We start from the raw sequence: 24,439 nt of genomic DNA on the forward strand, positions 1-24,439 counted from the left end.
ATGCTTAAGTGTATGATCACAGTGGGGTTCAAGCTAGGGGATTAACGCTTGAAATATTCCCTACAGTTTTTGGCGACTCCGCTGGGGAGGATTTCTATTTTAATTCCTGAATTTGTTTCGGCAATGATTTAGAATGAGTGGATGAGACTCGAAACGTTCTAAATATTTCATGTGCGTAATTTCGATTAACATTATTGTCATATGCATAAAAAAGATCTCATTGGAAAGACCATCCGTAATGAGTTAAAAACATATGATTTTACACGTAGGAAATTTGAGAAATATCTTTCACAACTAGGACCGAAATAACACTACGCGAAACTGAAAAATTTTATCGAGCACAGAAAGCTGCTGAGGCATGTAGGAATTAGCGTCAGCGAACGGAAGCTGGCGCCAGACATTTAACAGTAGCGCCAGACGACAGCTCTGTTGTCAGGCGCTACAGCTAAATCCTGGCACCAACCTCTGTTTACTGGCGCTAAATTCTTCCAATACCGAGCCAGAAATATGCGTTCTAATTTTGACCAGTTTTTCGCATTGTTTGCTCGATCCTACTTCCTGATTGAGTTTTTCTTACTTTTCTGAAACCCATATGTGTTCTAAATATGGACATAACCCTATGGGAATTTATGCTCCATCTACCTGATTGAATGCTCTGAGCAACAAAGGGTACATCCGAGAATGTTGAATTCACCAAACCATGGAAGCGAGTTTTTCTAAAACTCGCGGTGTCCCATCCACTCGTGCAAACCCTTCACGGTTAGGCTTCCGCGCGGTGCATTCGGGTAATTAACCATGGACCCTCTATTGACTAAACCATATCCCGAACTTTAGAGAACTAGAGCCATGATTAGGTTGCAAACTCATTGCATCATATTGTGCCTACTTAACTAATTGTGCATTATTTGTTGTGCATATACTATGATTTCTTAACCGTTTGTTTGACTTGTGTTGAGATTTAATAAATTAATGACTTAAAGAACTTTGCCTAATTAATTAATTGATTAATTAATTTGAGTAAATAAAGTCTAATATTTTAATCAGAATTGACCTAGTACGACTTTAGGCATGCCCCTGTTGATTAATAACACCGAAAACAGTCTCAGATTGAAGCTCCAGCATTGGCGCCAAAATCTGAACTGTAGCGCCACTCTGTGGAGTGTGGCGCCTGGCGACATCTCTGTCGTCTGGCGCTACACTACACAGTGCAACGCGAGTCCTGTCGTTTTGCCGACAGTTCGGATTATTGATCGAGTCATCACCTAGTGTCTAATTAACCAGTTTTCTAATTAATTCGGTTAATTTACTGTCAATAGTACTTTGTCGAGTCATTAATTGAGTTTAGGCACTAAGTCCCATGGTCTTATACAAAAGTCCAAATATGTCACTTACACTCAACGCACACACCAATACACACACTTTGACCATGTCTAAGAGAGTCTTGTATGCGCGTTTTTTCCGTCATTTTTTTAGGGGGGTAAGTCGGATATTAATCCTCCAATTTAAAAGCTATACTTAGTTCCCTAAAACATATATACATTATTTTTGCCAAAAATATGCACCCATTTTTTTTATTTTTTCCTCTTTAAAACCGTAAAGTCAAGTCGATTTGAGTCAAGTAATTAAAACGCAAAATGGTTTAAATTACAGCGCGTGGTCAAGAAAGGAAGGAGGGTTAATCAAAGACAACCTTTTTGTACAAGTCCAACTTTTCGACAAACCCATAGCTCGTAAGAGAAAAGCTAGGACACTAATGGCAACACAAGAAGAAGTTAATGAGCTTAGGATTTAGGAACCAACTGGTTACCGTGACTGAGGCACTGAAGCTCCTCACACTTAAGATCGATGATCCCGTGAAACAACAACAGATGGACCTCATGCAAGAGAGTCTAAGCAAGCTATCTAGCGACTACAAGTTTCAAGGGCTTACTTCACAAGGGGTCTCGGTGGACAAAGATCTTCTTCCGCAGAAGTTCAATGCCAACGACATCCCGAAATTCAAAGCAACTGATAACCCTTATTTTCATTTAAGAGCCTTCAAAACAATAATGAGTATTAAGGGTATCGATAAGAAGGTTTTCCCCTCTCTGTTCTCACTATCTCTCGAGACCATTTGCCAACAATGGTTCTTTTCGCTCGAGAAAGAAAAGACCTCTACTTGGGAGTCCATAGAAAACGCTTTCGTTGAGAGATACAAGTGCAACATTCAAGTTGAGACTGACCATAGAGAACTTGAAATCCTCAAGCAGAAAGAGAACGAAGGCTTCACCTCTTTCTTTAACAAATGGAGAGAAACCTCAGCTAACATGATTGAGGTGCAAAGTGAAAAAGAGTCTGTAAGGTTGTTCATCAAAAACCTTCAAGAAAAATATTCCAAGCATCTCAAGTATCAAAATAATCTCCATACCTTAAAGGTCGTCTATGACATTGGAATCAATATTGAAGACGACCTAGCAAAGTTAAAAGCTGCCAACAATAACTCCAACAGTGGCTGGAAAGGAAAGAAGAACGACAATCCTTCTTCTTCCAAAACCACCCACTCAAACAACGTTAGCACTTTTAACCTAGGTGAAGTCCTTGCTATGAACAATCAAGGACAAAAGAAACCATTTAGGAGGAACTTTACTCCTATTGGCATGAGTTATGACACCACATTTGATCGATTAAATGCAAAAGGTCTTATAACTCCTATTGGACCATTTGGGGACCCACCAGTCGAAAAGAGGTCGGCTAATTGGAACCCCAATGCACATTGCAAATACCATCAAGTTAAGGGCCATCTCACCGAAAACTGTTGGAAGCTTAAGGAAGCTATCCAAGATTTAATCAATAACAACAAGCTACCATTACCCCCTGCCAGTAAGAAGCCAAGCATTGATAATGCACCTCTCGCTCATGCCTTGGATATCTCTGATGAGGAAAACGAGGTTGACCCCTCGTCTCTCATTAAATCTGTCAAAGAAATCCATGCCATTGAAGAAGACGAGGAGATATTCTTCGACGCCATGGATAGCCTTCCAAAACCGGCAAGTAAAGAAGACATACAATTGCTCACATTGTCTATGATGGAAGGGTCGCATTTGCTACGTGAAACTCTCAAAGCTATAAAGGAACTTCAAAAGAAATATGACGAGTTTCCACTCTCAAAAGATGAACCCAAGAGTGAATTCACACCGAGACCATTCGAATCATTGAAAAGGACAGATAGGTATTACTGTCAGTATCATCAATCAGGGGGTCACACTATCGAAAACTATTTTAAATTTAAGGATTTAATTCAGAAAATGATTGATGAAAAGAAACTAGTCCAAGTTCCATAAGAAGATGATGAAACCATTAATGGAGTTTGGGACAGTGATGAAGAAGACGTCTATTTAAAAGACATAGTAGGATCTCCACCTTCTGTGTCGTACGCCATGGATGACATTTGGGCTGAAGAAGACTCATCGATAGACGTCCTCACAAGATTCGGGAGAATGCAACCTCCCGTTGCAACACAACCCATGCCAACCACGCAACAAGTTCCCATACCTATCATTGAAGACAATGATATCGTTAAGCAGTTTAAGAAGACAAAAGTTGAAATGAACGTATGGAAACTTTTGGCGACATCTCGAGAGCATAGGTTGGCTGTAATGAATGCCTTGGACAAAATTGGGATAGATTCAGACACTACTCTTAAGGGGTTAGCCAACTTCCTCACAAGTGATTTTCCTAGTCCAATCAATTTGATCACCTTTTCTGACAAGGATTTACCTCCAGAAGGTGACAAACATTACAAGGCATTAAACCTCACGGTAGTTTGCAAGAGAATGAATGTCTCTATGACTCTTGTAGACAACGGATCGGCCATCAACGTCTGTCCACTTAGAACTGCAAGGATGCTAGGCATAAGGGATGAAGATTTAACTCCGTCTACACAAGGAATAAGGGCCTACGACAACACTCGTCGTCAAGCTCTTGGTAAAATTACCATGAACGTAACGGAAGGAGCAATAGAACATGCTACTACTTTCCAAGTAGTAGACATTAAAGCTTCATTCAATCTACTGTTGGGACGCCCTTGGCTTCATGACCTAAAGGTCGTCCCCTCATCTGTCCACCAACAAGTAAAGGCTATAGTTGGGGGAATTTCTATCACCATCGATGCTTCGCCTATGAGGATCAAGTCTATAGAAAATCCAATAATCAATGTGGAGCACGACGAGAATGATGAAGACCTATGGGGCTTTAACGAAGAGGTCTCCTTAATCCAGGAGGATGAAAGGACCCCTCTTTGCCATGACCCCCATTCCAACATGGTTGTAAATGCTATTCTGAATAAACAAGGACATTTTCCCGGGATGACCCTAGGAAAGAAGAAGGGAATAGCAAAACCGCTGGAGTCACCTGACCTCCCTAAGTTAGACACTTTCGGACTTTGTTTCGAACCGACTCGGAAAGATCTCAAGCGAGCCCAGGAAAAATCAAAGGCACGTAGAGACGCTCGTACTCAAAAGAAAGCAATCCTGTAGGGAATATTTCAAGCATTAATCCCCTAGCTTGAACCCCAATGTGATCATACACTAAAGTACGGTGGCGTCCAAAGGGAAAGAAGATAGAGCAAAAGAGTCGCCAACAAGTTTTTTTAAGGAACTTGTAAACCGTTCACGAGGTGAAGGTTACACCCCTTAACGATCCAAGAGATCGTCAACTCCATAAGGTCTTGAACCAAATAAGGGTTCGGGGATGAAGGTACAAATCCAACCTAAAAGAGATTGAACTGCCCTAATAATAGGCCTCTACTTTATTCAGATCGTATTCATATGCGCTTTCTGACTAACATGCAATCAATAGGATTACCCTAAACCTGTTTATCTATGTTGGTTGAATATTAATGCACAAATAAACTATTATTGGCGATCACCTGAATTATAATCAAATTAACCCTAAACAAGATTATTAATTATCTTATTAAGCGTGATTACAAGTACAAATTCCCTTTAAGCATGCAAAAAAGGCGTGATCAAGCGATAATAATAAAATCAAGCAACATAATAATCATAATAATAATAATAATAACAACAATAATAATAATCATGACAATAAAATTACAATCATAACAATCATAATAATAACCATAATCATAATTAATAATCATAAATCAGGTTAAAGCATAATAATAATCATCATAATAATAATTATAATCATAATTAAAATAATAAACTTAATCATAATTAACATAATCATGTTCATGTTAAAAATAAAGTATAATAATAGCAAGATCCTAGGCATGATACTAACAAGATTAATAACAAACCCTAACATGTCACTAAACATAAAAATCAAATCTTTATCCCTAACATGATACTAACAATCATAAATATTAGGAAGAACATAGAAGGCATCATACTTTTAATCATACTTAATATTAAAATTACCCTAGACATGATACTAGGAATTATAATAACAATCTAAGCATGAACTCTATATCATAACATCAATAAAAACCATTAAAATACTTACTTTGATGCCTCGTACCTCTTTCTAATAACAAAATACACACGTTAGTAACTTCAAGGAAAATAATAAACAAAACAATTAAATTAAATAATGGAAAGAGAGATTTGGGACCAAACCCTCAGAAATTAAACCTTTCACGTCTGGGCGAAGGCAACTTCGAATATGGCTAGGTGTATCTAGATCTAATGAATGCAGATTTTTTATATTTGAGAGAAGCTAGTTTAGGAAAGAGAGAGAGAGAGAGAGAGCAATCAAGAAAATCTTGATGAGAGTTGGTAGATTGTAGAATAGAATTGGTGATTGTAGGTGAATGAAAATTGGTTGTAGATGAAAACTGATTATTGAAAATGGAGTTTTTAGCACGTTATTTATAAAGAAAATCGGCCAAAAAGATAAAATATCAAAACAGATTTGTGGCGCACATAAAACCGAACCAGCGCCAACGCTGGCTATTGGCGCCATACGCCAACATTAGCGCCAGGCGCCAATGCTAGCGCCAAGCGCCAGGCGCTACAGCTGGTGTTTGGCGCTGATCTGGAAATTCATGCGTTTTCTTAAAATCAGATAAAAATTGCCGTACAGGAGGATAAAATCGTATCTTTTCTCAAAAAACGTTCTTTGATTTTAATTAAAACTCTGAAAAGTCAACTAAAGTCAATTTATCAATGCTAATTGAATTAGGAATGAAAAGAACCTTCTAGAAGAATCTAGAAGACTAAAACCATTCCTAATTGCATTAGGAATGATAAATCATATTAAGCCCTCCCCTAGATCATTGGGCCGCATATAAGGCTCAAATCGGGCCCAGTTTAGTAATTTGGCCATAACTTCCTCAATATTCATCGGAATTGGGCTTATAATATATCGTTGGAAAGCTCTTGTAAAGCCCCATCCAACTACACCACTATTGGACCCATATCATGGACCCACCAAACTGGATTGGCTGTTTTCTTAAAATAAGTTTTCAAAAACAGAGAGAAGATAAATTAAAACTATCCGCAACACCAGACTTTCCACACTTTCACTTCATTCGATTATGATTCGACACGAAAGGTACTCATCACTGGGTTTGGTTTTGGGGAGACACAAATGGGTGTCTACAGATCCCAATGGATCAGTATCCTCTTACACTTAATGGTCAATTTATAAAAGAAGGAGAGGACTATCCATGCCATGAATTTTCCGAGCCATTTGTTGTAAACGGCATAAGGCAACCGGGATTTGAGATTTTCTTGGATTGTTATTTCACAGATGAAACCCCGACTCTTGTCCATAAGGAGAAAGCACCCCCATGCTTTGACTTTAACGTCATGGGATTACTATTTGGGCGAGAAAATAATGAGCCAACTTATAAAGAGGATAACTCCTCACTCATTCAAACAGTCCTACAAAGAGAAGCTTCGATCCCTCGAAGCTAATCACTCCAGCTGAAGGATCACTACAAGGGTGGCACAAGACTATCAAGGTGACTACTCCAAGTGGAAGGAAGATATCTATCACGACAGGGCAAGGACCAATGTTTGAAGATTCGTCTGAGTCAGAATCTGAGTCGGAGTCTCTCCCTATGGAGTCTTCTAGGTCTTTAGTAGTAACACCTTCCCCTTCTATTTCTTCTCCTAGAATAGTTAGTGATCAAGTCCCTGAGGACATATCACTCTTTGATGTAATGATCTCAGAGTATAATAATATTTCTCCTTCTCCTTATTTCTTGTGTTCTTCTCTGACCAAAGACGACGAGCATTGCTTAACTAACAATGAAAAATACAAACAAATTATTAAAGCAATGGAAACACTCGAAAAGAAAACACCGGTAATCGAAGAAAATGAAACGGTTGATATCTCAAATGATTCAACCAATAAAAGAGAAGTTAAAATCGGATTTAACACTTAACAAACAAGAAAGAACCGATTTAATTAACTTACTTAAAGAATTTATCGATGTATTTGCTTGGTCATACGAGGATATGCCATGCATTAATCGAGAAATAGCTTAACACACTATACCACTAATTCCAGGAATGAAACCTGTAAAACAAAAGTTACGTCGGATGAAACCCGACGTAGCTCTTAAAATAAAAGAAGAAGTCCAAAAACAAATAACTGCAGGTTTCATCAAGGTATCGAAATACCCCGAATGGGTCGCCAATGTCGTCCCAGTTCCGAAAAAGGATGGAAGGGTAAGAATGTGTGTCGACTATCGAGATCTAAATAAGGCAAGTCCAAAGGACGACTTCCCTTTACCACACATCGATATTCTGGTAGATAACACGACAAATCACGCGCTTCTCTCATTCATGGATGGGTACGCAGGTTACAACCAGATTCTCATGGCAGAAGAAGACATGGAGAAAACAACTTTCATAACACCATGGGGCACTTACTGCTACACGGTAATGCCATTCGGGTTGAAAAACGCGGGTGCTACTTACCAATGTGCAGCAACTGCCTTACTCCATGACATGATGCATAAAGAAGTCGAATTATATGTCGACGACATGATTGTAAAATCAAAAGACCGCCCAGGCCATCAAGTAGCCTTAAGGAAATTTTTCGAAAGGCTAAGAAAATATAATATGAGGTTGAACCCATCTAAGTGTACTTTTGGAGTCACCTCAGACAAGCTTTTGGGCTATGTCATAAGCTCTAGAGGAATAGAGATAGACCCAACCAAGATCAAAGCAATCATGTCGATGCCACCGCCCAAAACCGAGAAACAGATTCGAGGATTTATTGGCCGGTTGCAATACATAAGTAGGTTCATATCAAATTGACAACAATATGTGAACCAATCTTCAAAAAGCTCAAGAAGAATGTACCAGTGATATGGGATGATGAGTGTCAAAAAGCCTTTGAAAAGATCAAAGCCTATCTCGCAAATCCTCCCGTATCAGCACCATCACTTCCTGGAATACCTCTTAGGTTGTATTTGACGGTTACCAAAGAAACAATGGGAGCTATGCTAGCACAAGAAGTAGAAGGCAAAGAAAACGCAATATACTATCTAAGCAAGAAGATGCTCAAATACGAAGCACGCTATACGCCACTTGAGAAGTTGTGCCTCGCCTTGGTGTGGGCCACAACCAAGTTAAGACATTATATGTTAGTGCACACTGTCTTCGTAGTCTCCCGATTAGATCCAATCAAGTATCTATTCGAGAAATCTACACTCAATGGACGCATATCAAGATGGATAGTCAATTTAGCCCAGTTTGATGTAAGGTTTATGCCGCAAAAAGCTATCAAAGGATCTGTGGTGTCAGACTTTCTAGCAGACTTTCCAATAGAAGACTCGACGCCAATACAAGACAATGAATTTCCAGATGAAGACTTAATGGTTACTGAAGATGATACTTGGACCTTGTACTTCGACGGAGCCTCAAACCAAAAAGGATGTGGCGTTGGAGAATTACTAGTATCACCTAAAGAAGAGCATGTCCCAATCTCCATAAAACTTGATTTCGACGTTACCAACAACGCTACTGAATACGAAGCATGCGTGGTAGGCCTTGAAACAGCTTTGGCATTGGGAGTAAAAAAGTTAAGGATATTCGGAGACTCTTCTTTGATTATCAATCAAATATCTAAAAGGTGGAAAGTAAGTCTAGCCCCTTACCAAACCTATCTGGAAACTCTTACCGGTCAGTTAGAGAAGGTAGAATACACATATCTACCTAGGGAAGAAAATCAATTTGTTGATGCCTTGGCAAGACTAGCCTCAATGGTTAGGATTCCCACGGAAATCGAGCAAATGCCTCTAACTATAGAGAAAAGACACAAACCAGCATACATCCAGGCTATAGAAGACGACGAAGTAGTCCAAGACGAAGAAGAAGAAGAAGAAGAAGAAGAAGAACCGTGGTACACGGATATACTCAATTATGTCACCAAAGGAGAATACCCTCCCCACGCTGACAAAAGAGAAAAACGAGCATTAAGGCTTTTGGCTTCCCAATATGTACTCATAGACAACGAGCTACATAAAAGGGTACCTAAGGGTCAAGCTCTCTTATGTGTAGGAAAAAAGGATGCACAAAGAGCAATGAGAATAGTCCACGAAGGAATCTGTGGCACGCACATAAATGGCAAAATGTTAGTCCAAAAAATAATGCGAGAAGGATATTATTGGACTACAATGAATAGGGATTGCCATCAATATGTAAAAAGATGCCCTAAGTGCCAAATCTATGCCAATTTACAGCATGTTCCTCCATCCTTGCTCTACACCTAAAGGTCACCATGACCATTCTCTACATGGGGAATTGACATTATCGGCAAAATCACTCCCCCAGGAACAGGAGGCCACGAATATATACTAGTAGCAATTGATTACTTCACAAAGTGGGTTGAAGCGCAATCATACGCTAAACTCACTACAAAACATCTAGCACTCTTTATCGAGAGAAATATTATTTGTCGATACGGAGTCCCATATGAAATGATAAGTGACAATGGAACTCACTTTCAAGCCGAATGTGAAGAATTGTTACAAAAATACAGCATTCAACATCATCATTCTTCCCCTTATAGGCCTCAAGCAAATGGAGCAGTCGAGGCATCCAATAAAAATCTAAAGACTATCATCGAAAAAATGACGGAAAATTATAAGGATTGGCCTGACAAACTTCACTTCGCATTGTAGGGTTATCGCACGTCAATTCGCACATCAACAAGAAATACCCCATTTTCCTTGGTATATGGAATGGATGTCGTACAACCTGTAGAACTAGAAATTTCATCTCTACGCATTGCGTTAGAGAGTAAACTCGATGAAGTTGAATGGACTAGGGCAAGATATGAAGAATTAATTCTACTCGATGAAAAACGACTAGAAGCTCTACATCACACTCAGTGTTATCATACTCGTATGGCTAGGCATTTTAATAAGAAGGTCAAGACAAGAAATATCAACGTAGGAGACTTGGTATTAAAAGCATTAAGGAAAAATGTTTTAGATCCAAGGGGAAATTTTAGACCTAATTGGTCTGGACCCTACATTGTCAAAACAATCCTGTCAGGGGGTGCAGCAAAACTAACTGATATGGATGGCAATGAGTTTTCGAACATGACAAATCTTGACCAACTTAAGAAATACTACCCTTAATTACTTGAGTAGGATACTCAATAGAGCTACGTTTGGCCTGATTCCTTAAGAAAGGATACGTAGGCAACCCTTTACGGGTGCGGCCACTTTATTTTCCAAAAATCTCGCATCCTAGAATTAATTAAAAATTCGACAGAAGATCGGCAAAATATCGGCGTCACGGAAAACGTTCCAGCGCCAGCAGTTGAGCATTAGCGCCAACCGACGACCGTTAGCGCCCAACGACGGCACCGTCGCCTGACGCCAGACCGCCGTGGCCAGCGCCAGTCGCAGATAGGTGGCGCAAAATCACAGTTTAAATTCTGGGAATATTTCAGAGTTTTTCGGAAAATTTTCGACTTCCGTACTCGAAAAATTTCTGGAAAATTAATATTTTTCGATTTTCATTGCTTTAATAAATAAATTTAAAGTAATTAATTAATTAAAAGCTGAAATTTCACTAATAAAATAAAATTACATTATTTATAAAGCTGAAATAAATTAACTTTAAATAATATAAACTAAGTCTAATATTTGGAAACTAAGCAATGCTCCTAATCTTCCTTTTCTTTCCTAGCCCTTTTCCAATTTTTGTCTGCCTCCTCCTCCTCATCCATAACCTTAGCTAGTAAGCATCCTTTAGAGGACCTACATTCAATCTTATAGTAGATAGTTTCCCCTTCAGCTAGGACTCCATGCTTCTTTACCCAAGCTTTTTTCTCTGTGGTGTCAGCTTTCCTTTTTCCCTTATCTTTGGTAGTACTTTTCTTCCTAGGCATTGCAGGTGTCTTAAATTCAATTCTTTCACCTAAGCGTTCCCTAACAGGAACCACCTTGTCACCTAGACGACTCTTCACATCAGTTTTACCCTGATTTTTCTTCGAGTCCTTTGAAGGTTTCTTCAGCAGCCACTTCTTCACAATATTGGGCAAGGAAGGAGGAACCTTTTGGGTAATTGCTTCCCATAAAGGTCTAGCACTCCAATAAGCATCAAATCTGTCTACTTCCTAGGAGACAGGGAACTCGTAGGGAGGACGAAGATCTCCGGAAGGAATATTTTGAAGTAAGCCGTATTGTCTTTTTACCCTGCAGTGATAGTAATAAGTCATACGGGACAAACTTGGAAGACGACAGAAATGTTGCTTGTTGACACCAACCATCCTTTCTATTTTCCACCACGGGATGACCCACTTGATAGCAAAATTGCGAGATTCGAAGACCATTTTCCATTCATGGCGCCCCATTTTAGAGAAGTGTTTCTTCCTCCTCACGAAATAATTCGGAGTGTACTTCTCAATGTTGTCCGGAGGGCTAATTAATTCTAGCCTTTCCATTAGCCACATCTGTAAAAAAATTGCAATGCAAATAAATTATTATTACTATACAAACATATATTTTTTGATTTCTGTAATTAAAAATATTATTTTTTTACCTGTAATAAAATTAGAGAGCCTCGAAAAGGTGCTTTTGGGTTTCTTTTCGATTCATCAAGACTAATCATAGTCTCTCCAACTATCAATGGAATTGGATTTCTCCCTGATTCAATTTGTTCTAGTACAGTTGTTATTATTGATTAACCCTCATTATTTTTACCACTACTAAGAAAAAATTGATTAAGCATACAAAATAAGAATTCCTTCTTCTATATATATGAAAAGATTCGGAGTGAGGTTTATAAAAATAATGGCAAGCAAATTCTTTCAAATTAACTATGTTTCCATCTACTATTTTAGATAAATCCCTTTCTTTTAAATTGAAGAAGCGTTCAAAATCCTTGTAATAATAAGCATCTATTCTAGGGATTACTATGAAGTCTATTGCAGGAAAACCTAAAATAGCACCAAATTCTTCCGGCAAAGGGCTAATATACCCTATTCTAAAGCATTGAGTATCAACATCCCAATATTCTAGAGCGGTATGAATAAAATCTAAGTCAAGATCTACCCCTTTGATACCGTAAATTTCCCCCAAGTGGAATACATCTAATTCTTTTCTATCTTTGGCATTAAGAGACCAACACCATTCATGGGTGTATTGGGTAAAAGTTTTGGTGACTAGAGACATGATATTATTTTTCTAAAGCTAAGAATTATTTTATTTGCTGAAATTATGAAAAGAATCGGCTGGGCAGGGGGCTATTTATGCACGAAATCGGAGCAGTTTTAATCTGGGAAGGATACGGAGTCGGCGCTATTTGGCGCCAGACGCTGCTATTGGCGCCAGACGCCAAAGCTTGGCGCCAAACGCTAAGTGTAGCTCCTGTGGCGCCAATTTGCCTCGTCATACGCGCTTTCTAAAACCGCGTTTTTACCTTAATTCGAGTTTGCTAATGACTTTACGGCTTCCTTATCTTTTTAAACATCTTTTTATTCTTTTTTTAATTAATACAGCTATTATATTAATTTTATTATCTTTTTTGGGATTTTATTTAGGTTAATTTCCAAGTTTTTATAAACCCAAGTTTTTATTTACCTTTTCCTTTTTTCATTTTTTCTTTTTAGGGGAGAAAGTCGGATACCCTCCATCAATCATCAATAATAAAAATGACGGAATTTTTGCGCAAAATTACTTGTCACACTTTCTTGCACACACAAACATGCACATAATAATATTAAAAAATTTTTAAAAATGATAAATAAAATAAACTCATGTATGTACAAAATATGTCTAAAGAAAAATGATGAGTCTAACTAAAAGGCAAAGTTCTATACAAAGTCAAATAAATAATAAAAAGCACAGGTACAAACTACGGCGCCGGGGGAGGTAAACCCATCATCGCATAAAACTCCGCCGTACGAGGAGTAACCTCTCCACCTACTCCAGCTCCAGCTCTAGCATCAGCTCCAGTCTCCGCAGGAGGAGGAAAACTCAACGTGGGACCGGTCCACCCCAGATCAACCTGAGGCTGAGGCTGCGGAAGCTGCTGCGATGACGAGCCGACCTCGTACATCCCACCACCTCTAAGAGCCGAGGTAGCCTCTCCCTGGCCTACCGGCGCTGCATGAGCACCCTCAGAGGAGGAACCTGAGCTCTCTACCACATCAGTACGGGCAGCCTCAGAGCGACCGCCTCTACCTCTCGAAGTAGTGCGGCGACGTCTCGAGCTAGACCTCGCCGGATCCCTCAGCACCTCAGGTCTCGTGCGGGTACGAGAAGGAATAGGCTGACCCTGCAAAAGGAATTAAAATCAGAAACAAGGCAAAATCGAAGCGGTAGTACAAAAACATATGAAAGAAAGACTACCTCCTGAACGGCGTCGTCTTGACGGCAGGTAGCCACGTTTTTCATCCGGACAAGCTGGCTCCAGAAGGCATCTATACATCGTGCCATCGCCGAAACCACCTCGTGCGAGAACTATCAAAGAAATAAGTCAGTAAACATGCATAATATATATGGACAAAAGTTGCAAATAAATAAACTTACCCGAGTCTGGTGGCGAGGAATCGACCGCTCTACGAAGCGCTCGTCCTCAGGAGTCGGAGGAATCATCTCCTCAATCGGCCCGTATGTCCCCTGGTAATGGATAGACATACGAGGTGGCACGAATTCAGCAGCATCGTCCTGATAAAGCAAAAACAAAGTCAGTAAAGCATTACTTGGGGGATACTTAACGAAAAATAAAAACTGAAAAATCGTACCGCCACATCCTCGGCCGATACAGGAACTGGAGCTAACAACGGCAGTAGCTCCTCCGCATAGCATCGCCCAGGGATCGTGCAAGATCGCCAAGGGGTACCACCTCCCTCTGACATGCTCAACAACCTCGCGGCGTTAAACATGTGACGTGGTGGAGGAGCAGGAACGACAAAAATATCGGAGGAATGTTGTCTAGCAACACTCTCTCCAAGGTACGCGATCGCTCCATAAGTCCCCAGGAAATAGCGACGCTCAGCAGAATACTGCACGGCTAACCCAGGGACTGCCAGGCCGACCCACGGCCGGTACAGCACCTCAGGCTCATGCAAAGAGTGTCAATCAGGCGAGAATCTATCTAAAGCATCACAAAATGGCAAATAAGAAAAGAATCATACCGCGATGATCCAGTCTCGGACATACGCAGTGGACATCCCCACACAGCGGTTGCCCCATGAAGCACTGACTGGAAACCTGCGCGACGACAGTCTCGCCGGCGTAGCAGAAGGGAAGTACTTGTAGAACCAGATCTACAAGAAGTTAAAATTATCAGCAAGTGCTAGCTAAAATGTAGAGCTAAACTTCATCGGGAATAATGTTTACCTCTACGACCCTCCAAAAGCTGGACAGAGCAACATTCGTCCCAAATGACCGGTGTCGGCACGAGTCCCTCAGCGCTCGAATGAAGTCAGCATAGGCCAAGCTGGCCCAGTCGTAAGTCCCGATCCGATGTAGATCGCGGACGGCAGGATGGTAGTAAAGCAGCGCCCTACTACTCTTGTCAGGGGAGAACGTCCCTGACAACAAAATAAGTGCAAAGATGCGCACCCGCTGCTCTCGGGTGGTCGCACCATCGTCAAAAGCCACTGCCAGAGTCGAACGGCGAATCCCCCTAGTGCTGAACTGAGACGACTCTACCTCAGCTCTAGCCCGAATGGTAATCGGCCCCAACAGCTCCTCGACCTCAAGGGAAAAGACGTCGATCCTGTTGTCGAACGCCAGTGGCACGGAGCTAAACTCCAGTCCTGTGATGAGACTGAAGTCGGTAGGAGTGACCATCATCTCACCCCAAGGAAAGTGGAAAGTGTTGGTGGTGTCCCAAAAGAACTCCACCAGAGCAAGAACTACATGCTGACCCCCGCTGGAGGCAACCATTGCCTCGGAGGTCTCGTACAGCACAGCAAGACCGCAAGACTCCCATAGGAGTCTTGTCTCGACATCTTTGGCGATGTACATCTTGTACAGATCGCCCAAATCGTCACAGCCGGAGCCATGACAGCGCGTCCTTCCAACGGTGATGCCCCATCTCACCCTCTCAGAAATGTGGTGGACGGGGGAAAATAACAAGGTCCGCTCATCCCACTCAGGGAGTCGACCAAGCGAAGTGGACGACTCGGCATCATCCTCCACGGGCTCATGCTCCCGTCGAATGTCTCGGGACCGTGAACTGGAACCTCGCTGTCTAGCCATGCTACATTGTGAAGAATTATCATAAATTAAGGTTCTATAGTATCTAAGGTTCGCCTAACCGCATGATACTATGTTCGCAAAAAACAGAGTACGTAGTACTAAAATAGAGCACAAATTCAAATTGAGCGTAACGGCATTTTTCAAGAAATCAAACAATTTCTTGCAATACTATAGTAATTATTGTGACAAATTGGACAAGAATTGCTAGCAAAAACATTAAGAACGAGCCATATTGTTTTCCCGACCTCAAGAGGTCCAACAATGGCAATTCGTTCATTTCTTCACCAAATTGAGCCAAACAAGTCTCAAATTACTCCCAAGGCAACATATAAACATAATCAAGCAATTTCATGGCATAAAATTTCACAAACAAAGAGAATTAAGCATTCTAAGTTTCGAATTTTCATGAAATTTGAAAGTAAACACATGTAAAATTCATAAAAACCGGTGTGAGTTCGAATAAAACTTACATAGATCAGGAAAATGGATGAAATAAGCTTTGATTTGCAAAAAATTTGAGCAAATTTGGTTGAGAAACGAGCAAGAACGAAGCAAATGAATTTCTGGAAATTTTCGAGCAAAAACGCGACGAGCAGCAGTGAAAATGAAGAAGAAAGGGGTATTTAAGGAATACCCTATTCTGGCGCCAAGCGCTAGACCTTGGCGTCAACATATAGGCTTGGCGCCTGGCGCCAATCCCATCGTCTGGTGCTACAGCCAGTTGTGTGGCGCTGACGTCATTTTAGCGGCGCCAGGATGTTCAGCCACTCAGTGCGGTTGTTCTAATTTTTTGCTATATACTTTGGGTTCCTTGGTACGCCAGTTAGCCCCTCTAAGCAATTTGACAAGATTTTTAGTAATTGGCTTGATTGCACAAAGTGATCGACCTGATGAAAAATCGTCTCACTTAGCTTAAAGCACCTAAGCATTGGCTCATTAACAAAAGGCACCGACATAGTGGTTCATTCGCAAAAGGCACCGACATACAGGTTCAAAAGCAACAAAAGTGCCGACGTACAGGCATAGCGGAAGCAAAGTTCAAGCGAGCTTTTAAAGATCGACAAGCGAAGATCTTCGGTAATTTCCTTGGAAATTTATCGCAACAAATGAGGATATCTTCAAGCGAGGATATCTTCGACGGCATTCCCTAGATTGTGGAGAGTTGTCACAAACAACTGAAGGTGATTTCAAGCGAAGTCGTCTTCGATAGTATTCCCTTGGACGTGGAATATTATCAAAGCAAAAGAGGATTGTTTCAAGCGAAGCAATCTTCGATAGTATTCCCTTGGACGTGGAATATTATCAAAGCGGAAGAGGATCGTTTCAAGCGAAGCAATCTTCTATATTGGAAGCAGTTACAAGCGTAGCAGTTTTCAAGAGGGATGACATTCTCTTGGCGGGAAGTCGTCAAAACAACAGTAAAGCAGCAGCAAATCGGTTACTTTCAGAAACGTGTGCTCGACGGTGCAAGATACGCGTCTCTTAACTCTTTTATCTGTTTAACTAACACTAGTTTGCAGGTATCTGCGTTGCAAGAGTGGTTTAGTATCGCAGAACGTTCTAAATCATTCTCCGTCCCTATTAATACTTTGACTTTTGTTTTCGAAACTTGCGTTTCTCCAAACTCAGTCAAAGTAGGGGCTTCTGTAGACACCTATTTGTGTCTCCCCAAAACCAAACCCAGTGATGAGTACCTTTCGCGTCGAATCATAATCGAATGAAGTGAAAGTGTGGAAAGTTTAGTGTTGCGGAAGTTTTAATTTCTTTTCTCTTCTCTCTGTGTTTGAAAACTTATTTTAAGAAAACAGCCAATCCAGTTTGGTTGGTCCATGATATGGGTTCAATAGTAGTGTAGTTGGATGGGGCTTGACAAGAGCTTTCCAACAATATATTATAAGCCCAATTCCGATGAATATTGAGGAAGTTATGGCTAATTTACTAAACTGGGCCCGTTTTGAGTCTTATATGCGGCCCAATGATCTAGGGGAGGGCCTAATATGATTTATCATTCCTAATGCAATTAGGAATGGATTTAGTCTTCTAGATTCTTCTAGAAGTTTCTTTTCATTCCTAATTCAATTAGCATTGATAAATTGACTTTTGTTGACTTTTCAGAGTTTTAATTAAAATCAAAGAACGTTTTTTTGAGGAAGATATGATTTTATCCTCCTGTACGGCAATTTCTATCTGATTTTAAGACAACGCGTGAATTTATGAATCAGCGCCTGGCGCTAATGTTGGCGTCTAGCGCCAATAGCAAGCGTTGGCGCTAATTAAATTTTATCTACGGCAGAACTCTGTTTTGATATTTTATCTTTTTGCCTGATTTTCTTTATAAATAACGTCGTAAAAACTCCGTTTTCGATAACCAATTTTCATTCATCTACAATCTACCAACTCTCATCAAGATTCTCTTGATTATTCTCTCTCTCACTTTTCTAAACTAGCTTCTCTCAAATACAAAATTCCGCATTCATTAGATCTAGATACACCTAGCCATATTCAAAGTTGCCTTCGCCCTAGACGTGAAAGGTTTAATTTCTGAGGGTTTGGTCCCAAATCTCTCTTTCAATTATTTAATTTAATTGTTGTATATTATTTTCCTTGAAGTTACTAATGCATGTATTTTGTTATTAGAAAGAGGTACGAGGCATCAAAGTAAGTACTTTAATGGTTTTTATTGATGTTATGATATAGAGTTCATGCTTAGGTTGTTTTTATGATATTCCTAGTATCATGTCTAGGGTAATTTTAATACTAAGTATGATTGTTATGATGCCTTCATGTTAGTATCATGTTTAGGGTTAAAGCTTTGATTTTTATTGCTTAGTGACATGCTAGGGTTTGTTATTAATCTTGTTAGTATCATGCCTAGGATCTTGCTATTATTATGCTTTAACATAATTCATGATTATTTTTATAATTGTTTTGATTATGATTATAATTATTATTTATTATTATTATGTTGCTTGATATTTATTGTTATTGCTTGATCACCCTTTTATGCATGTTTAAAGGGAATCTATACTTGCAATCACGCTTATATAAGATAATTAATAATCTTGTTTAGGGTTAATATGATTATAATTCAAGTGATCGCCAATAATAGATTTATTTGTGCATTAATATTCAACCAACATAGATAAACAGGTTTAGGGTTAATCCTATTGATTGCATGTTAGTCAGAAAGCGCACATGAATACGATCAGAATAAAGTAGAAGCCTATTATTACGGCAGGTTCAATCTCTTTTAGGTTGGATTTGTACCCTCATCCCCGAACCCTATTTGGTTCAAGACCTTATGGAGTTGACGATCTCTTGGATCGTTAAGGGGTGTAACCTTCACCTCGTGAACGGTTTACAAGTTCCTAAAAAACTTGTTGGCGACTCTTTTGCTCTAGCTTCCTTCCCTTTGGACGCCACCATGCTTAAGTGTATGATCACAGTGGGGTTCAAGCTAGGGGATTAACGCTTGAAATATTCCCCACACTTGTGCATACTTATTATGTGACTAAACTAACCGTTTGGTTTGACTTGTGTTTGTAAATAAGTCTTATTAAACTAACCAATGACTAAAGGGCTTTGCTTAATTAATTATTTAATTTATTTGAACTAATGAATAAACTTAAAATCGAGTCATAGTTCCTTTAAGTCAACTTGGATTTTTATTCCCGTATACTGCACAAGCGTCAACTTTCTTTGGTCATAACCGGAGTTTTAGAAAGAGTTACGAGTCATACAACCTATGGATCTGTAGCCCTGAGTGTTATCTTTAATTTGGAGTTGGTTTCGTCCCAATCAGAATCACAGATCAAAAGTTATGACTAAAATACCACAGCCTGTCCAGTTTAATGCATATACGTGAGGTCTTAACTTAGTCTTTGTTCGAGTGTAGTCACATAGTCTAGCCACATGGTCGTGACACAAGTCTTAACATGTCACCTAAACTCACTAGTCTTAGCACACACTTTTTACATACTCTTTTCACACCATGACCATGTCTTAGGTTCATACATGAGTCATTTTTCCGTCATTTGAGTTGAGGGTCCATTCCATTTCTATTCTCTTCCATATCCTCTTTCAATCTATTGCATGTTCAATTGAGCTTGAGCCAAAAATAAATAATAAAAACTTATCCCTAATTTCCCTTTCTACAGTACTTGGTTAAGGAGAGAAGGGCGATTAATCAAGGACAACACCTTTATTCAAGTTCAACTTTTTGATAAACCGATTCGTCAAAAGAAAAAAGCTAAGAAGATAATGGCAAGTCAAGAAGAAGTCAATGAGCTTAAGAAGAAAATGGTTGACGTGACTGAGGTGTTGAAGGCTTTAACCCTTCAAATCAATGACCCTGTGAAACAACAACAAATGGAGTTCATGCAAGAAAGCTTGAGTAAAATATCCAATGACTATAGATTCCAGGGCATAAGATCACAAGGGGTCTCAGTGGACAAGGAGCTTCTTCCGCAGAAGTTCAATGCCAATGAAATCCCTAAGTTTAAGCCAACTGACAATCCTTGCTTTCATTTAAGGTCCTTTAAAACTGTAATGAACATTAAAAGGATTGATAAGAATATTTTTCACTCTTTATTCTCGCTATCTCCATTTGTCAACATTGGTTCTTCTCCCTTGATAAAGAGAAGACCTCTACCTAGGTTGGAATAAAAAATGCTTTCATTGATAGATATAAGTGTAATATTCAAATTGAAACCGACCATAGACAACTTGAGATGCTAAAACAAAAAGGAAACGAAGGGTTCATCTCCTTCTTCAACAAGTGGAGGGAAACTTTCGCTAACATGATCGAAGTCCCTACTAAAAAAGAATCCGTGAGGATGTTCATCAAAAATTTACAAGAAAAGTATTCAAAGCACTTAAAATATCAAAAGAACTTGAATACTTTCAAGGCCGTCTATGACATAGGCATCGAGATCGAAGATGACCTCGCAAAGCAAAAAGCTACTAACAATAGTAACCACAGTGGCTGGAAAGGAAAGAAGACCCACAATCCTTCTTCTTTCGAAAACGCCCACTCTAGTAACAATGTTAGTACCTTTGATCCCAATGAAGTTTTAGCCATGGATAACTAAGGATCTAAGAAGCAACTAAGGAAAGACTTCACCCCCATTGGGATGAGCTATGATGCTGCCTTCGATCGACTCCATACTAAGGGACTCATTACTCCCATTGGACCTATTCAAGATCCCGAACCTGAAAAGAGGTTGCCTAGTTGGAATCCATGCCAGATGCACATTACAAGTACCATCAAGGTAGGGGTCATGCTACTGAGATCTGTTGGAAGCTAAAAGAGGCTATCCAACATTTGATCGATAGTAACAAGCTTCCCATACCTCCAGCTACCAAGAAGAGCGTGTGATGATAAAGCAAACGACACAAGACAAGAGGCGAGCTTCAACGACAAGATTTCATGACCTATTTTTCTTTTTCTTTTTTCATTTCTTCCTTTCCCCAATAAGTCTAGCATAGGCACTTTTTTTTCCCTTAGATTTACTTTGTAGATTTTTTCTTTCTCCCTTTTAATAAAATGAGCATTTTATTACTTGCATATGATCATTGCATCACAATAAAAAATAAAAAAAAAACGTCGAACTAAGCACAAGGTATATCAATGATTTGAGGCACCCATTTGTAGCCATATCATATCTCCTTTCACCCTTTCAAATATACAATCCTTTCTTCATACACCACTTTAAGCCTCGTCTGACGATAGACTTTTCTTTCTTCAACCCACATCTACTTAACCTTAGGATGAAATGGTGTGTAACTTATGCAATTTCAAAAGCTTCAGCGATTCAAAAAATTAAAATTGATAAAAAAAAAAAAAAAGCAAAAAAAAAAAGTGTACAAAAGGGCAAGTGTTCCAATGTCTCTGATATGAAAATATCTTTGATAAGAACACATCTCGGATTACGTTTCTTATTGAGTGGTCGGTACCGTGCCTTAGAAACAAGAATGCCAAGTGAGTGATAGACCGCATGATCGGGATTTCCCACACTTATAAAAATAAAATAAATGCTAAAGCAAAAGAGAGAGCTAAAAAAGAACACAAAGCCTCAAGCATATAAATATAAAGATTCAAAAGCAAGGTTGCACACCTTGGGGGTTTATCTAGGGTCTTAAGCCTTTATCCCTTTCTTCTTCAACCTTTAGTCTAACCACGTTACAACCCTTAAAAGACCTCTTTGAGGTATACACACACTTATGCGAGGTTCGGCTAGAGCTACATTCGGCCTGATTCCTAACGAATATGTAGGCAACCTCACATCGAGGTGCGGCCGTAATAAAAATACATTCATATTTACACTCATAATTGATCATATCTAGGAATTTCCAATGCTCATCCCTTTTCAATTAGAGCTAGACTTGGGGGCTTGATCCCTACATTATTAATTTACCTAGCCTAAAGAGTCACCATCATTTGACTCTTCTTGAAATAATATTTTCCTACACACTTAGCCCTTGCGGCCTAACTTTAGTGTCCCTTTCACACACTACACAGATACATGACCAAATAGTCCTTTCCTTAGGACCCCTTTGTCATGAAATCTTAGCACAACATTGAAGCATACTTCGTCATAACAAAATCACTCATCACTCATCATTGCATCACAAAGTACGAAGTGCTTAGCCTCCGTGCATAAGTTACCCAAAAACGTTCATCATGGAGTCAACTATTAAGATAGCCTAGGATGAATTAATCCTTGCACCTTGAGAAATAGTATCAAACAACATTTGACTAAGCTCATTCAACATGCATTCAAAAACTTCGCTTCTTTCTTTTTTCGCGTCTTTCTTTTTCGGGATAAAGTCGGTACCCTCCACAAAAATGACAGGAATTTTTCTTTTTCTGCATTTCGAGTCATGTACATATCGAGCTTCATGAGTCAACACTATGCACACATGAGTCACACAAAGTGAGTCATCATTAAGTCAAGTTTATACCTTGAGTCATGTCAAGTCAATGAGTCAAGCAACACTAAGTCTTAGGTCAACCCTAAAGAAAGATATGAGCAAAGTCCTATAGTCAAAAAAATAAATGCAGGTGCATCCCAGCAAGCGAGGACATTCCCGGATTTTTTTGAAAAAATCGTGAATATGACACATGAAATTCTTCCAAGATGAGAGGAGTTTGAGCAAGATTACATGGATCAGTAAGTTAGAGATGAAGAGCTTTAATTTGTAAAAGATTTGAGCAGATTTGGTTAAAAGGAAACGACAAGGTTCAAAGTTTGGAGCAACGAACATCAGCAGCAAGAGAAAAATAGGGAAGACCCGACTCCAGCACCAGATGACAAAGCTGTCGCCTGGCGACAGAAGCAAAGTGCGGAGCTGGAATCTTCCAGCGGGCGCTGGTGCGGCGACACAATGCATGGCCCCCATATTAGATAATGCGGACCTAGTGTAGAAATTCTGGGTTCCTTGGTAAGCCAGTTAGCCCCTCTAAGCAATTTGACATGATTTAGTAATCGGCTCGATTACAATCACATAAAGTGATCGACCTGATAAAAGATCGTCTCACTTAGCTTAAAGCACCTAAACATTGGCTCATAGCAAAGGCACCGACATAATGGTTCACAAGCAGTAAAAAGCACCGAAGTAATGGTTCACAAACAGCAAAAATGCGCCGACGTATTGACACCGCATAAATTATAGCAAAAAATTGCAACATCAAAGTTCGAGCGAGCTTTAAAGATCGACAAGCGTTGGTCTTCGGTAATTTTCTTTGGAACATTATCGTAACAGCTGAGGATGACTACAAACGAAGTTATCTTCGACAACGTTCCCTAGGATATGGAAGGTTGTCAGAAAGCTAAGGATGGCTTCAAGAGAAGTTATCTTCGACGACGTTCGCTAAGATTGTGGAGGTTGTCATTAAGATTTGAGAAGATAGCATGAGATGGGCGGTTGTCGACGGCATTCGCTAAGATTGTGGAGGTTGTCACCAAGATTTGAGAAGAGTGGTTCGTGATGAGGCGGTCTTTGACGACTTTTTCTATGATTGCGAAGGTTGTCATTATGATTCAAGAAAAAGGCTCGAGATGTAGCAGCATTGATCGACGACATTCCCTAGCTTGTGGAGGGTTGTCATAAACAGCTGAAGGTGGCTTCAAGTGTTCCCTGCCTTGCGGAAGATGGTCACAAGGTGGTAGAAGATCGTTTCAAGCAAAGCAATCTTCGATAGTGTTCTCTAGCTTACAGAAGACTATCACAGCGGAATTGGAGGCAGTTCACAAGCGTAGCAGTCTTCAGGCAGTATCCCCTAGCTTGAGGAAGATCGTCACAACAAATCGGTTACCCCAGAGACGTGTGCTCGACGGTGAAAGATACGCGTTTCTTAACTCTCTTATCTGTTTTAACTAACGCTAGTTTGCAGGTATCGGCGTTACAAGAATGATTTAGGATCGCAGAACGTTTTAAATCATTCTCTGTCCCTATCGATACTTTAACTTTTATTTTTGAAACTTGCGTTTCTCAAACTCAGTCAAAGTGGGGGCTTCTGTAGACATCCAAATGTGTCTCCCCAAAACCAAACCCAGTGATGAATACCTTTCATGTCATTTGATTATCAAACAAGGTGAAAGTGTGAAAAGTCTAGTGATGAGGATGTTTTTATTAAAATATTTCTTCTTTCTTTTTTAAAAAATATTTCTTTTCTTACCCTATTTATGAAAAACGTGCATTCCAATTTAGTTTGGTCCATTACAAGGATTCAATAATAGTGTAGTTGGATGG

This window comes from Chenopodium album, chromosome 8 (assembly GCF_948465745.1).
Source record: "Chenopodium album chromosome 8, dcCheAlbu1.1, whole genome shotgun sequence".
In the NCBI taxonomy this organism is placed as follows: Eukaryota; Viridiplantae; Streptophyta; class Magnoliopsida; order Caryophyllales; family Amaranthaceae; genus Chenopodium; species Chenopodium album.